The sequence below is a fragment of the Homalodisca vitripennis genome, chromosome 4, assembly GCF_021130785.1.
Source record: "Homalodisca vitripennis isolate AUS2020 chromosome 4, UT_GWSS_2.1, whole genome shotgun sequence".
Taxonomy (NCBI): Eukaryota; Metazoa; Arthropoda; class Insecta; order Hemiptera; family Cicadellidae; genus Homalodisca; species Homalodisca vitripennis.
The window spans coordinates 97609815-97620913 of NC_060210.1; positions in this window are offsets into that span (position 1 = coordinate 97609815).

Below are 11099 nucleotides of genomic sequence, written 5' to 3' on the forward strand. Positions count from 1 at the left end.
TTCTATACAGTGATTGATTGCAGAACTGTCATGATGAATGGAGAGTGACTGTCATTTGCAAACTGTCATACATTCAGCACCAGTAACTTTACTTTAGATCATTCCAACATGGTGCATAAATACTACAACTCACATCTTGCCAATATTATTTTGTTTCAAGCTTTTTTCATCACAGGCTTTATTGAAATCCACGCTAATTAAGCTTCTATACATTGATTGATTGCAGAACTGTCATGATGAATGGGGAATTAAATGCAATTTGCAAGCTTTCAAATATTACCCACCTGCAAAATTACTGTAGATTGTGCCAATTGTGCACATTACTACTACAACTCAAATTCTTGTCATTATTGTTTTGTTTCAGGGGCTCTTCTTCGTCAGGGTTTATTGACAAGATCGCTAATGAAGTTTCTACGCTAAGACTTTTATTTGCTTATTTATACTACAAATCGCCATTTTGTCATTATTGTCCTATTTAAAGGCCTCAAAATAGTTGGGCTTATTGACATCCATGCTAATCAAGCTTCTATCCCTTGATTGATTAGAGACCTGTCATGATGTTTGATAAATCGACTGTCATTTGCAAACCGTAATAAGTTCTGCATAAGAAGTTCACTCTATATTGTGCTAACTTTGCACATAAATACTAAAACTCATATTATTGACATTATTGTTTTGTTTCAAGGGCTCTTCTTCGTCACGTCTTTATATCATCCCTCGTTTAACAAAACTACGTTCCCTCATATTTTGCATAATATATGACCACAATTGAACTTTAATAAATAGTTTCAAATTGTACAACGAAATCTTTGGGTTAAGCTAATTTATGATACATCTATTCGAGGAACCTGCCAGGAATTAACTCACAGCTTTTGTGTTTCCTGAGATTGTGAAACAAATCCGACCGAGGTGTGACAGAACTCCCCAGGACGGCTTGTTTTCTCCCATTGTTATTGAAATGGAATTCAACTGCTGAAACAATACCTTTAGTCCGGTCTTTGTTACAAGTATTCCTCACTGTTACTTTCATTTAAATACCAAGCGATGGTATTAAATGCATATATCAAATATTTTCATTATACAATTATTGTTTTTTTTTTTTGCAAGCACTCTCGTAACTTTCTTAACTAATTTATCAACATATTATATTTATTGAATGTGATTAATTATATAGCCAAATATCAAGTCAATATTTGCATAATGTTTCTTACAGATACGGTCAATTTCAGATTTAAATAATGGAATTATTGCGATTTCTCATATAAAATTGGTTTCAGAAAAGTTTATATAAATTTACTTTTTAATTATTTAAGATAAAACCACATATATCGTAGTTTACATAAAACATGGATAAAATTAAATACCGCGATATCGACGTTCAAATGTTTTAATACTGCTAATGAAATTTACTATAAACTGTAAAGTAGCATTTGATTAAACTGAGAATAAGATTTACCTCGCCAATTTTACAGTATTTTCAGTTACAATCCACCCAAAATATATCACTAACAGGCAACTGTAACCTCCGTTGAATATCATGAAATAGTTTTGGATAGTAATTAATAAAAATCTGACAATTTCTTTCACTGTTGAGCTCTCAAAAAAAGTAAAGCTCATAATTTTAAACTAATGGAGAAAGACACATAACAAAAATTGTAAATCTGTTTGTTGATTGTTTGGTGAAAACTGTGGATTAAATGTCAAAAATATTGACAATACCTGAGTCACACAGAAAGAACAGCGAATCCTACCCTGTGACCACAAGATCATTAACGTAAACGAGTCATCACTCTACACCTACCGGCGCTATCCCTGACACACCCGTGACTTCTCTATTCCAATACACTAACATAATATTCGCAGTGACTCAGCGCGACTGAAGTGTACACGGACACGAAGTTGTGAGTTACCTCCTCCACTAACTAGCTGGCTGAACGGCTGAACGAGTGGTGTGTTTAGACTCACCACCTCGCCAAAAATGATTTTAAAGGATGAGATTTGGTGGCTTACGACTGAGTTTCAAAAGTGCAAGGGAAAGTTTCTAATAATAACCATAAGTATATTTTATTTCTGACAATATATCTAATAAAATTAAGAAAAAAAAAAACGGAAAATCCACAAAACAACTACAATTATTATTACTTAGACAGCATTTCAAAACACATCAATGGACAATCTTAAGTTGTACTAAACCAACGCCAAGTAACTAAAGAATTCTCTTAAGTAAACCGGGGATCCGACTCTAACAGACAGCATGTGGTCTTGTTAGCGGGAAATAACGAAATAGCTGTGGGCAAGCAACAGCCTATCTACAAACAACTAGAGCGGTAACTTACTGCCCGCTTTGGCTTGGCTAGTCGTGTCTATGATCCTCACAGAAGGATCAATATGTGCACCAACAGACCTCTGTCGCCAACAATTACGTTGAAGAATTGTGTGTTTGACACAATTGAGCGGTGCTGCTAGAATTCAACCACAGTGATAACAGATATCTCAATCCCCATGTTATGCACTTGTGGGTGAGAGGAAAGATATTTCTAGCTGAGCTAATACTGGAGAGTCTGCTACGAGTGCATGGTACAAATTAACGGGTTCCAACAAAACCCATTCCATTAAAATGAGTTAAGCCTACTGTACTGTCCGTGACGCCTTTGTCTGCGACCCGCCTAGTCACAAGAAGTCTCCGACGCGGTTTCTCAACAGCTATATAGACGCATTGAAATCGTCAAAAGCATTAAAAAAGATGAGCTGTATAAAAATGGATATTCTGTAGAATAAAATAACTATGTTGCATACGTCAAGAAAAAAAGCAGGATAGAACCACCACCAGACTTGGCCACGACATTTTCATTCACGAAAAATTGAGTCATTCGTATTCAAAGAAACCAAATGGTTCATAAAAATATTGAAACTGCTGAAATTAACCGCTTTAAACTAGACTAATTTACGCTCCTATGGAAGGAACTAAATCCGAATGAATAAATATTTTCTGATCATGAGTATAAGGCGGAAAACATTTCATTTAAATAAATTGAAAATAAAATTTTTACCAAATCCTTTTTTATAATTTGAACATCTGTAACATTATTTTTTTCTAATAAACACATCTCTACTACTAGAAGAGTTTAATATTGACATTTAAGTTCACAGAAATTCCTCCATCTTTCGGCAAAAACTTTTCTGTGAACTTACCAACTAGAGTTTACCCCTCTATAACGGCTCTACACCAAGTGCGGTCATCAACACAGTCATCACCTATATCCTAAAAACCGCAGTGTTCGTGCCAGATTAATTAAATCCAGAAATTAATGGATGCCAGAATCTTATCCTTTTAAATTCAAAATTTGATGGGTTAAATACAAATATTGAAGGACTTACCAAAAACATACAATATGAAAACTAAGATTCGTGTATTGCTTTTAAACTGTTTCAACTATTACATTAATATATCGTGTCCGTTCAGAAATTTCAAAGTAAAAGAAAATTCATCAAACACCATTTGGATCACAATTTTGCACATTTTAAAATCTGGACATAAAGTCAAACCCTAATTTAAATTTTTATAAAAACTAAAAATGAGGAGTTTGAAAGTGCTTATAAAAATTACCATACTGTTTATCGAAAAAAATTTTAAAGTTGCTAAATTTTATGATATTACTAATTGATTAAAAATAATGAAAATTTATCTAAAACAACATGGTCTATCAACAGCTCTTTAAATAGAATCCAGAATAGTATTCTAATCACAATTAAATCGTTGATGAGTTGAGTGTAGATCAATCCATAGTAGTGGAGGAATCCAATAAGTATTTCTCATCGGTAGCTTAAGCCTATTCCTTTGTCAGTGGGACATTATTACAACAGGAAGGGGACAGTCCCGATTCATCAATGTCTTTAGTTCTTGTTGACAGCAATGAGATGGCTCGTGTTATTCGGAGTCTTACATCTAAAACACCTTGCGACATTTATTACTAATCTGTATAATGTTCCTGAACATTTGTACAAGTATCAGTTGAGACAATTTACTAAGCTAATATTCCTCCCGAGAAAAATATTTGTTTAGTTTTATTCAAAAAAGGAAAAGTTAGTCTCATTCTAAAGCATCTTATTCATTAAAAAATTGACTACTCAATTCTACTGGTTATCAGTAAGATATTTAAATAAATTTCACTTCCATGACCAATTGATTTTTTGGCAGATTTCAAAATCTGAATCCGGAGCAATTGGGATTCAGGAAAACAAATCAACTATTGATGCAATTGACAATCACTCTAAAGCCTTTGACTGTGTGCATCATGAAACACTGGTGCACCAAATAGAGGCGTGTGGTGCCACATTAATGGCTCGTTTCGTATCTAGCAAATAGAGAACATCGTGTGTAGATTAATAACACCCTTTCAGGTAATGTTAAAATGTCATACGGTGTCCACACAGGGGTTAATTATTATCCCCGTATTGTTTTTTGTATATATATATATATATATATATATATATATATATATATATATATATATATGAAAGAACTTATCAATTGCCTACTGATGTGTTAGAGACAACACCTTACATTGGGTTTTATTTAAGCTAAGGACAATTTTCAGAAATAAATTTGAAGACAATCAGTTATAAGTAAAGATTTTCTTTTGTAAAGAACATATTCCAAAAGAAATCCTGGAGATTTATCTCGATAGAAAACTGACCCGGAAAGGCCACTAAAGAACGCGTGCTCATGGGTTGTATGTGGCATTTATGCCTTCGATATCCATTTAGGTGATGTTTTTAAAACAAAGAGACAATTTAATTCAGTTTAAAGCTTAATTTGGGCGTCTATTGATGGAAGGGGCGAGTACATGGGACGTCACTGTGATAGTAAGTTGGTAATTATAAAATATAAGTATGCAAGGGCAAGTAAAGAATGAGTGAGGAAACAATATGTTAGAGTGCATGTGAAATACATGCAATAGTAATACAAACGACGTTAGCTATAACTTGTAAACCTGTATCAACAGCAATAATGATATCGATAAATAAATAAGTTTCCATGAAGAGTCCTCTTTTGGTATAGTGCTTCTTTTTTAATATAAGTTGAAATTAAATAATGTTTTATGTATCGTTTATATTCAGTTATAACACAGTTTATATATTATAACACAGAGCAACATTAACCTTGGAAAAATAGCCTTCAGGTAAGGTATGTGATGTAAAGGATTAACAGTTATAATATCGAAATTATATGTTAACAACAACGGAACAATTATGTCGGGCAGAGTGAGAAGATAGATAGAGAGAAAAAAGAGACACATTTGGGAGAGAAAAGGAGAAAGAGAGACAGAACCAATGTATAATTGGCGAAATGTACAGTGACAAATATAAAGAAAATAATGAAGTATTTATGTGTGATTCGTTTGTTCAGCCTATATCGACGAAAAAAAAAATTAATATGAATCATATTTTTCATCCAAAAATATAAATTTTAATGATGTTACTACGTGTAATACGTGTGGGAATAGTACAGGTCCTAATATGTACTCCACAGGCACATTAATGAGGAAATACGTAAAACTGTGAATGATCTTTGTTATATCATATACATCTCTAAAAAAGTAATCTTGAATAACGATGTTACAAGCGTTTCTTTGCTTACTCAAGGGGACGTGGATCCCAATTATAAATGCATAGTATGACTTGTGTAGTATTAACATAGAATTCAACATAGATTGAGCTATGCCAATTCGCCTGAAGATATAATCATCCAATAATATAAAACTTAGTTTTAATGGTTAATATTAAATTGCACTATTTAATGAGCGACTAAAAACTGGTATTTCCGGGGTAATTTAGTATAACTTAGTTCTACTACAAAGTAAAAATAACTCTTTTGTTGATATAGACTATTGATATTATCTTATACCAAAATACTGATACTGTTGAAATGCATAATCTGAAACTTCTTTCTTTCCGTCTGTCACTGACTGTTCTTGTCTACAACAAAGGTAGTTGAAGCGGTTCTATGTATTCACGATTAGAAATATATGCTACTTTCCTAGTATCATGTTAAAAGGGTTGAAAAACATTTAGTTTTCTTACATGATATTAGCAAAAGCAATTGAAGTGGTTCAATACTAATTTCCTAGATATATTTCTAAGTATCATATTAAAAGGATTAAATAAACATTTATTGTCAATATATTGATTAAAACATTTAGCTTCCTTCCATCCTTTTAGTTCCATTACGTTTTCTTCATTGTATGGAAATTTATATTTTTCACGATTGGATGGAAGAAGATAGCACTGTAAATGTTACGTTACAGTATAGTATTGGAAGTTAGATGTAAGGGAATGCCACATTCTCGTTACCACGCTAGAAAGGTAATGGAAAAGCACGGGGCGTGTGCGGTGTGTGGAACTAACCAAAGTGCTTGCTGCTGACTTAAGTGTTGTTTCCAAGTTTTGCTCTATAAAACTTCTCATTCCGTTGAAATCGGTTTTATACGGGGAAGTCCCAATGGTCACACTTTGTAGGTAGGAGCACTCCTGTTAATGTCCTCTTCTTGCTCATTTCATTACTCATAACAAGACATGACCCATTGACTAATTATGATAATCTTGCTAGATCAGCGTTTATATTGTATACTATAGTTTAGTTAACTTTTTGAAAAAATTCAAAGTATATGTAGAAATATTAGGAGGACTCCTTTATAACAGTTTTGTGGTCTCTGGTTGGATAAAAATACTCTTAATGACTCCAAGTAAATCAGTTAATAAATGACAATGTACATTAAAATACACCTCATTGACTCTTTGTCTCCAAATATTAAATAATAAAATCAAATAAATAATTATATAACAGAATTAATTCAATAAAAATAGATGTTATATGCAGGATATCTAGACGTAACAAAAAAATTTCTTTCTATAGTTAAAAAAATTGTTTTCCGTTAACTGCATATTATAGGTGGTGGATATTATGGCTTCAAGGAACTTGGCTTACAAAGTTAAATTATGGAAATATGAATGGAAAATATAGGTGAAAGAAAGGCGTTTAGTATATATATATATATATATATATATATATATATATATATATATATATATATATATATATCTTTATACAATATACTTGAATCGTACAAATTAAGGGCTCTGTGGTGTAATGGTAGCATATTCACCCGGCAAGTGACAGATACGGGTTCGAGTCCCGGCGGGGTGATATTTTTTGTTATATATATATATATATATTGTTACATGTTACCTTTTCTTAACATACGAAATTAAATATGTATTAGTGAGATTAGAAGATTATAACATAAAGTATGTTTTTGTTAATCATGATAATATTACGACATGACTGTTATAGTGATCTGAATTAAAAGTACCGAAATTATAATTTTTAACGACCATGAGTCACCAACACTAACTACTGACAATTCTGTGCCCGCGCGGAATTCGCCGTTTCCCCGCTGTGTACGAAACTATAAACGAGTCTAGAGATTAACTGCAAACGGACCAGGCCGATGACTGCACTCGCTGTTCAAACAGACAACTGCTGCTACGTCACTACTCTCGGTGAACAAACGTCGCGACCCAATGTCGAAATATTTATTTTAAGCACCTATAATTATTCCAATTTTTATTTGAAACATACTTTTGTATTTTATTTTACATTGAAGAGAGTTAATTTATTTCTAACATATTCTGAATATTTTAATAGTAATTTAAGGAAGTACTTGCTTTTAAATATACTCTTAATATTGTATTTGCTATTTAAGTGAAACAATACATCTAATTATAATTATTATAAACCTAATTTCTCAACGAAACTTAAGACTTAATTTACTCCAATTATTGTTTTCTAATTCAACTTAAATTTGGAACTAAAAGTTATCAAATTTTTTATCACCTCGATGAATTCTTAAATAATCTGAGTTCAAATGTTGCCTTCTCAATTTTTCAGGACTCGCAAACTTATTTTTTCTGTTGATTGTTCTAGCACCTCATGCTTAACGAGTTTCCGTTTACGAGTATCACTTTCCTGCCTTTTCTATGCCGAAAAAACAACATTCAGGACTCGCCTACCTCTGTTTTCTTTCCGGCGATTGTACTGGCGTCCTATCCTTACAACTTCCCTTTACAAATACTTTCTTCCCGCCAACTACTTCCTGACAAAGTAAATTTTATACTCATTCAATATTAGTTGTCTGATTATTATAAATTTTTCTTTGCTAATCTGGATCCCCAAAAGCATTATAAAGCATTTTTGTTTTTAAACTTTTTGTAAATTTTTATATTTTTTAAATAATTATCCTTATTTTTCTTCTTCATACATTTCAGGACTCATAATCCTTTTTTCGCGATGAATGTCCTGATATTCCCTTTCAACAACTTTTACTTAACGGTACTTTAGCTTTTTTTTATGTGCCGTGCAGATGTTGTAAGTGTTGAATACTTTTATACTGATAGACCTTTGATATTGATGGCAATTTTGCTTAGTACTTTTCAGTGCCTGGTATAAAGCATTAATCATTGTCTTAGCTTGTATATAGCAAAGTGAACCTGCATGTTCTTTGATAAGTGATTAAAAGTGTCCTTTTCAAAAAATATTTGCTTAACATATAGGCCTAATTCGTAAAGACTTATATTACTATATTTAGATATTATATTTTAGAGTCATTCAAAGAGTTTAGTATTTTACTATTAGTATTATTTTAGAGTTTGTATACAAAATAAAAACAATTTCGCCTACTTGCCAATTATAAATTGTCCAGCTTTTCCATATCTTAAAGTTATTCTTTTTAAAGTAACAATTTGGTGCTTGCTTTATGTAAATATTAGTTGCACTGTGACACTGGCGCATGGCCAATATTTAATCTATAAGAATGCATATCTACTATTGGTGTTATGTGAATAATAAAAATAAATAAATAAAAATGAATTTATTTCTTAAGCTTTTCTTAGTACATAACTGTTTTCAGAATAACTTGCGTCAAATGGTATATGCCTAGTAACTACTTATCAACTAAATAACAGTAACATACATTACAAGACACAAACTCAAACAAAGGTGACAAAAACAGTTAAAACGCTATAAATTAAATATTTTAAGACAAGTCAAATACAGAAATGAATGTTAGGTCAATAAAATATAAAAAAGTTCTAAAACCTACAAACTAATGCAACAAATTCACTCTTTAATATGCAAATCTTAATATTGCTGTTGTTTGCAATAGTTACCTTACTACTATTTCTAATTTTGCTCTAATTGTGTATTTTGTTTCTACTAACCAACATGTTTTAATAGATTAATCATTCCGACCTACGCCCTTACAACTATTATTGTATACGATTTCCCCGACCAAGTTATTAGTGGAGACAACTCCACTTACTGATTAATTAATTACTGACTGTCGTATTAATTAACACTACTGTATACTGGTTAAATAGTGGAAATTCCTAGATCAAAATTTTTTATAAAATCGAAACCCCCTAAAAAGGAAAGTTTTTATTTTACTAAACAAGATTATTTTCTATATTATATTGTATATCCTCTTCTTTTCAAACATTTTATTGCAGTTGACGTGATGTAGTAAGCCTAATATTTATGGAAGTATCGGTTTCTTCCGCAGGTCTATCTGATTTGACTCAGAACAATAATTAACAGTGAAAAAAAATTCTCCAACCCTAAAAATTCTAACCCAGCCACTAGTTATCCGGCAAGTTGCGAATATTTTTGATTGGCCCCAAAATAACATCGCAAGGTAGCTCTCGTATAACTGGGACTAAAATAGACTTTAATTTACGAAACTGTAATTTAAAATTTGTTAAAATATCAAATCTTTTTCAAATTTAATATTAAAAAATGATGTATTTACTGAACCTTTTGCTTTACTTTTTTTAAATTTAATTCTTAATGGACTTAAACGAAAATGATGAAAAGGTGTAAAGGAGACGCAAACAGAGATAATATACCACTACAAATACCAAGACTTCAGCTAGGGTTATAAAACCACATACTTCTGTTAGTACACAACTAAAAATTAATCCCCCTACATTCACAAAATCAGTCACGCCGATTACTACTACTATTATTAGCACTAATTCTACTACCACTGCCTCTACTACTACTACAATGGGACTAACAATTATTACTAAAACTATCCCTAATCCCCAAATTATGCCTCCCTCCTCTATGGAAAATGACCCTCGAATGGGATGGATTTATAAATTACATGACCTACAGAGAAAGTTAAGAAAATGTAATCTGAACCCAGATAGTAATGAGGGTGATCTACGAAAGCGATTTGTGACTTTTCTTATGTCCAAAAAAATCTTCTAATAGGAAATTGGAAAACTTTGCCCTCACGTTTATATTGTCATAACAAAAACACCTCGTGACCAATGTAGCGTCCTCAGCATTAGGACCGATTAGTGCCTCTCGTAATGATGGTTATAGGCAATATATGAAAGAATAGCACAGGAAAAAGTAACCCTTTTAATGCGGAAAAATCTGAAAGCACTATAGATTCGACATCTACAGAAGACATAATAACACCGCACTCGTTCAGAATGCCAATAACACGATTCCTGAAAGGTGATGAGTCTTGTGATCGAATTTCAGATAGCACGATATGCAGGCCTACATCGAAACTTAGATATCCAGATATATCACATATCTGTAATCAAGTTCGTAAATGGAATTTTAGAGTCGATGGGGGTGGAGACCCATTTTATTTCATCGAGCGTCTCAATGAACTTGATGGATCACATGAAATTTATCCCGATCGGTAACTAAAAGCATTACTGAACCATTTAAGGGAAACGCTCTGTTCCGGTAATGAAATAGTATGATGATATAATAATGATAAATATAATAATAAAAATAATAATAAATAAAATATACAGAAATTTTGGACAAATTATGAATAATTTACGGCCAGCTTAGAAGAATAGTACCTTCCTCCAGATTACCGACGTAACTTGGACGGGGACACAACTCGAAGAACTCAGGGCGAGAGTGAGCTAATATGAAAATTTATTGTTCCCCTTACAATTGTAATTCGACAACGTGGGAACTTTTCTGTGAATCTAACTTTAACCCTGTTATA